Source organism: Podarcis cretensis (genome assembly GCF_951804945.1).
Source record: "Podarcis cretensis genome assembly, chromosome: 1".
Lineage (NCBI taxonomy): Eukaryota > Metazoa > Chordata > Lepidosauria > Squamata > Lacertidae > Podarcis > Podarcis cretensis.
The window spans coordinates 34,406,866-34,413,259 of NC_137170.1; positions in this window are offsets into that span (position 1 = coordinate 34,406,866).

Genomic DNA, 6,394 nt, shown 5'->3' on the forward strand with positions numbered 1-6,394 from the left:
TGCAAGATGCGCAGATGGGAGGCTGCTGGAGCTGAAGGCTTTATGGCAGGCGTGAGGATCCAGTAGCCCTGCTAATGTCACAGGACTATCATCTCCCATCACCCCGACCATTGGCCATGATGGCCAGGGCTGATGGGAGTTGGAGTCCAACAACATTTTGTGGTCCACAGGTTTCCCATCCCTGCCTTATGTGATGCAGGGCAAATTGAGGCCAGTGATGCAACTAGTGCTGGACCTGGGAACCCAAGTTCAAGATACCATTAATGAGCACCCAGAGAGTAGCAAATGATCAGATCAGTGGAAAACAGGCCCTCCATCAGCACCTGAACCATCAGTGCTGCCAGGGATGGCAGATCCTGGGGGTCTAGCCCACCTATATTTTGTCCAAAAAGTGTGGAGGCTCCTTCTCCTCCTCCTTCTCCTCCTCCACCTCCTGCTGTAGAGTAGAAGCAGCCTCCCGCTGGTGGTGGCACCAAGAGGAAGAGCCACCAGCCATTGAGTTGCACAGCTGCCATATTCAGCTCCACCCCTGGCCCCTCCCAATGTTACGATGTCACACACATGACGTCAGGACATTGTGATGTCACACACACAACGTTGGCCTCCCCAGTCGCCCTCGCAAGCTGGCACCTCTAAGTGCTGCCATCCTTCCTTTCTACTTATTTTAAAAATGTACACTATATACATGTACACTTTATAGTCAGGGACGGAGTGGTCAGCCAGGCATACATTTGCTTACAGATGCTCATTTTATTATTTTTATTTTAAAATATATAACATGCTTTCTTTGCTGTTTTTACAAAGAAGTGGTGTTCATTCCTTAGTAAATGGCATCAGGGCAGTAGAAAGAAACTCCATTATATTCCTGCAGTCACTATGATGACGCTATGGTTGAAGTGGATTGAAAACCTGAAATTGCACATGCTCAGAGTATTTCTTTTCTTTTGGGGAGTTGGCCAAATGCTTGGTTTCTTTTAGGTGTAAAGGAGGTGCTAAGGGAAAGATTCATGTAAAGTGAATGCTTCACAACATAGTGCACTGTATCCATGTACTGTTCTGGGTGCCTCACCCCAAGAAGGTTATCGCAGAGCAGGAAAAGTTTCGGAAAAGGGCAAGCAAAATGATCAAGGGAATAGAGCAACTCCTTTATGAGGAACGGTTACAACATTTGGGCTTGTTTGGTAAAGGAAAACAAAAGAGGAGGTCATGTTAGTGGTGCATAAAACAAATTACAGTGGTACCTTGGGTTACAGATGCTTCAGGTTACAGACTCCGCTAACCCAGAAATAGTACCTCGGGTTAAGGACTTTGCTTCAGGATGAGAACAGAAATCGTGTGGCAGCAGTGCGGTGGCAGTGGGAGGCCCCATTAGCTAAAGTGGTACCTCAGGTTAAGAACAGTTTCAGGTTAAGAACAGACCTCCAGAACGAATTAAGTTCTTAACCTGAGGTACCACTGTATGCATGATAATGGAGAACATGGTAAGTCCCCCCCCCAATCTCTAATTACACTAGAACTCATGGGCATCCATTGAGGATGAATCCTTGTCCAGGCTGGATTCTTCCTTGTAAATTCCCCCTTTATTTCCTTCTTAAAATAATAACACAACATAGTCTTCTTGAAAATAAGAATAAAGTTTTACTCACATTCAGTTCACTTCAATAACCTGAAGGCAGGCTTCATCTTGTGGTCCAGTCACCCTTGTAAAGTAAAACATGTAGAGAAAAGAAGTCTGAGCTAAATCTCAGGCTTGCAACTTGTGGGCTCCATCCTTTGTAAAGGATGAACCATGTGCTGGCTCAGAGCCAGGAGCAGTAGAGATCCAGAAGAAGAAAATGGAGAAAAGGGGAAGGTGGCTGCATGCCCAGCCCCAGCCCTTTTTATTTGGGTCATCTAGGGTAGTAATAGTAGTAGTAGTAGTAGTAGTAGTAGTAGTAGTAATTTATTTATATCCCACTCTCCCCAGCCAAAGCTGGGCTCAGAGCAGCTAACAAAGATAGGGTAACACCTGTCTACCCAGTCACACTCAGAGGGAGGTGGTTCCCAACAGGTATGACAGGAAGCCCTCCCTGTTTGGAGCCACATCCCCCTGCATATCCATTCTAGGAAAACAGGGAATGTTGTACTTGACTGCTCTAGCAATACATCCCACATGTTCTGCTTCTATGATTGGAGGCAGTGTGCTGTGGAATACCCAAAGCTGGCAATCACAAGTGAGGAAAGTGTGGTTGTATTCAAGTCCTGCTTGCGGACTCCTGTAAACATCTGGCTGGTTACTGTGAGAGCAGAACGGTGGACTAAATGGCTTTTTGGCACAATCCAGCGATACTCTTACGTTCTTATGGCTTTCTCAAGCCTCTTGCTCCTCCTTCCCGGGAAGACCATTAAGTTTAATATTATGTATGCAACATCAGCAGCCAGGATCTTGGTCGCAATGAATTGGAAGAGTGAAATTACACCTACAAAATCGGAATGGCAGGTAAAAATGTTAGAATACATCCAACTGGCAAAAATAACAGGGAGAGTTAGAAGGTACTCAATGCAGAAGGCAAATAAAGAATAGACAATATTTAAAGAATATTAAAAAAATTATTGTGATAGTAAAAATCTTCTGGCAGATCTTGAATGATTCTTGCAATGTTAACGAATTAAAGAATCTTTCTCTGAAAGAAATTAGGAAACAATACAATAATATGATACTGTGTATAAAGTAATAAATGAGAACCAGTTTTTTGAGAACAATTGGAAGTTTATTTTATCTTATCTTTATTCTTTATTTTCTCTTTTTCTAATTTTCTCTGTATCTTTCTTTTTTACTTTTTTCCTTGTAGTGTGTGTGCATAAATTGTTACATGGTATATTGTTGTGTAAATATGTGTTGAATGTTTAATAAATATTTTATATTCGGTTTTTTAAAAAAGTCTAATATTATAGGTGAGTCAAGCTCTGATAATGGAGCTCAATGCAAAGAGCTTTGGTATGTAATGGACAGAGTCAAGAGCCATATGTTTCCCATCCCTGCTTTATATTTGACATGTTTTAAGTGCCCTATTTTCTGTAACTGGCTCTTAAATTTGAACCTGTATTACTTCTTTGATTCCTTCAGCACCTCACACCTGTGATTATAATTAGTCATATTTTATGTCTATGCACAGCAATGATAGCCATTAAAACAAACCTTTGATGCACACTTAAATAATACACTGCTGGAATTCGAACATTTTTGGTGATGAGAGTACAAACCTATTCATGCCAAATGATGTGGTTCTTTTACTGCAGGATAAATAAACTTTAGGGTTATTTACTTTGGGTAACTCTTTCCAGCATGTGAATGCTCCAATGTGATTTTGGATTACGTACAGTCTTCCGAGTATTTCCACCTTACTGCAATATCACTGTGTTATCTTTCTTTTTAAAAAATTTGTTGGCCACAAATTTAGAGATTGGTTAAAAGGCCACTTCAAACATTGGGCCCATAAAAATTCAGACAAAAGGATGAAGAAACTTTTGAAGTTCTGAGCATCTGGTAAGCACAGATATCAAGAATGCAGATCAAAGGGAACAATGGATTCAATACACAACATTCATACAGTACATGTGTTTGATAGCTGATTATGGTTACTGGGTTTCCTGAGGAATGTTTGCTCAGCAGTGCAGGAGGGAAATATGTTGCTCCATCAATAAGCTGCTTCCTTTGTCTGATCAAAGTAGAGTTCAGTGAGAGAGTCAAAAAGGATGTAATTCAATGACCTCTTATGCCAGTTCAGACCTGTGAAAGTCAATGGGACTACATCAGAGCAAGTGGCTATTGAACTTCTCTCCAAATTGTTAAAGCAGAAGAGATCTGATGTAAGAAAGATCAATTATATACCATGACGAGGTTATTCTAGTTAGCACTTTATATTTCAAGGTGTCCTAAACGTTTTCTGCATATTCTCTACAAATGACAGCAGTTGCCACAGGATGTTGGGAGATAAATCAAGGAGTTTTTCTGTTTCGTTTTCAAACTTTTACAGTAATCAAACACTGTTTGACAATAAAGATTTCCTGCATATCTTGTCCACATGCTTATCTCCAAAATCCAAGCACGTAAGAAGATTCCTACCGTATTAGGCCAAAGGCCCATCTAGTCCAGCCAGTGTGGTGTAGTGGTTAAGAGCGGTAGTCTCGTAATCTGGTGAACTGGGTTCGCGTCCCTGCTTCTCCACATGCAGCTGCTGGGTGACCTTGGGCTAGTCACACTCCTTTGAAGTCTCTCAATCCCACTCACCTCACAGAGTGTTTGTTGTGGGGGAGGAAGGGAAAGGAGAATGTTAGCCGCTTTGAGACTCCTTCGGGTAGTGATAAAGCGAGATATCAAATCCAAACTCTTCTTCTTCCTCCTCTTCTCACAGTGGTCAACCGGACGCCTAAGGGAAGTCTGCAAGCAGGTCCCAAGTGCAACAGCACCCTCCCCACCTGTGATTTATAGCAACAGGTATTTAGTGGCATACTGCCTCCAAGGTAGAACATGCCCATTACAGCTAGTAGGCGTTGAAAGCGTTATCTTCCCTGAATTTGTCTAATCCTCTTTCAAAGCCATTCAGGTTGGTGGCCATTATTACATCATGTTAGAGTGCATTGTGCAGTTGAACTGGGTCAATGCAGAGCCATGTTGGCTTGTAAATATCAGTGGCAGATCTTGAGGCCTCAAATTTTAGTGGCGCCCTGTGCAACCATCAACATTTGGTGCTCCCCCCCCCCCGCCTCTCACACTCCATTCTAAATAATAGTTGTGGTGCCCTCCAGTGAAATTGCTGGATGATGATGATGATGATAATTTTTATTTATTTATACCCCGCCCTCCCCGGCCAGGGCGGCTAACACCAATAAAATCACAGTAAAAACATAATAGGGGTAAAAGAGGAGGGGGGAACCAATTTAAAATACAGGTTAAAATGCAATTTAAAATGCAGCCTCATTTTAAAACAGCCAATAAATCAAGACCATAAGGGGAGGGAAACATAAGGGTCAGACTGAGTCCAAACCAAAGGCCAGGTGGAACAGCTCTGTCTTGCAGGCCCTACGGAAAGATGTCAAGTCCCTCAGGGCCCTGGTCTCTTGTGACAGAGCATTCCACCAAGTCGAGGCCAGTACTGAAAAGGCCCTGGCCGTAGTTGAGACCAATCTAACCACCTTGCGACCTGGGACCTCCAAAATGTTGTCATTCATGGACCTTAAGGTCCTCCGCGGGGCATTCCAGGAGAGGCGGTCTCGTAGGTACGTGGGTTCTAGGATGCACAACCGGTGTACATTTCCCACAAAAGAGACACAAAACTTTTGATTCCTGAGTATGCTGAAGCTATCTAATATTAGAAGCACTCCGCTAAATCTGCCTTTGTAAATATTATGCTTTGAGTGGATGAATACTTAGTACAGCATGTGATGGAACAAAACAACTGATGCACTGATACGTACAAACAATGTGAATATATCTATAAAGAATAGTTAGTACTTCCAAAATTTCTGGTGGCCTTGTAAATCAGGATTGCTTGTTGGATGGATGGCTTTTGTTGTTTCCGAATATCCAAATATAGCAACAGTCCTATTTAGAGCACAATTGCCTATCCATGCCTTGATATCAGTGCTAGGGGAAGTATGTAGCACAGAGAGCATTAACAGATGTCTTCATTCCTCACTACTCCTTTTCAGACTCCAATAGAATGATGATCAAGACACTGGCAAGGACATGGCTTTGACATTTTATGAGATTATTTCCTACCACAAATCCAAGCAGTCTTATGGCGGATTTATTTTATGCCAGATGGCCATTCACTCTTCCAGCTCTTAGAACTGCACCTCACAGAAAACCTTCTTCCTTGGTAATATTTCATCTGACCCAATAGGCCAGCTCAGGACTGCATCACACAGAGATTTACACTTCTAAGTGTCACGCTGAGTGTTTGGAGCTGAACAAGGACAAACAGGCAAATTTTGTGGTGGCTTATTTGCTGCGGATTTGTTTGAAACTTGTGAATGCCATACATCTTTAAAGGACTGGGATTACCCTACCTGACTAATCAGGAAAGAGAGAAATCTTAGAAATGAGACAATTAGGGAAATCAGGAAGCAATTTAATTGTCTGGAAACATCTTAATTGGGATGAATATCATTTTCTTAAATGTATCATTTTCTTAAAGTAATAGTGTTACTGGGGGGTGCATAATGAAAAAAGAGCTTTTAAGTACAACTTAGCTATTGAAATTAAATATGTGAAAGAAGACATGCATGCTTAGTGCTGACAATAATGTGATTAAACATGCTAGTTACCATTGCTGCATAATGTTAATCGGAATTGCTTAAACTTGTCTATTGGTATTAGGTGCAACTTTCTACACACCTAGGAGTACGTCCC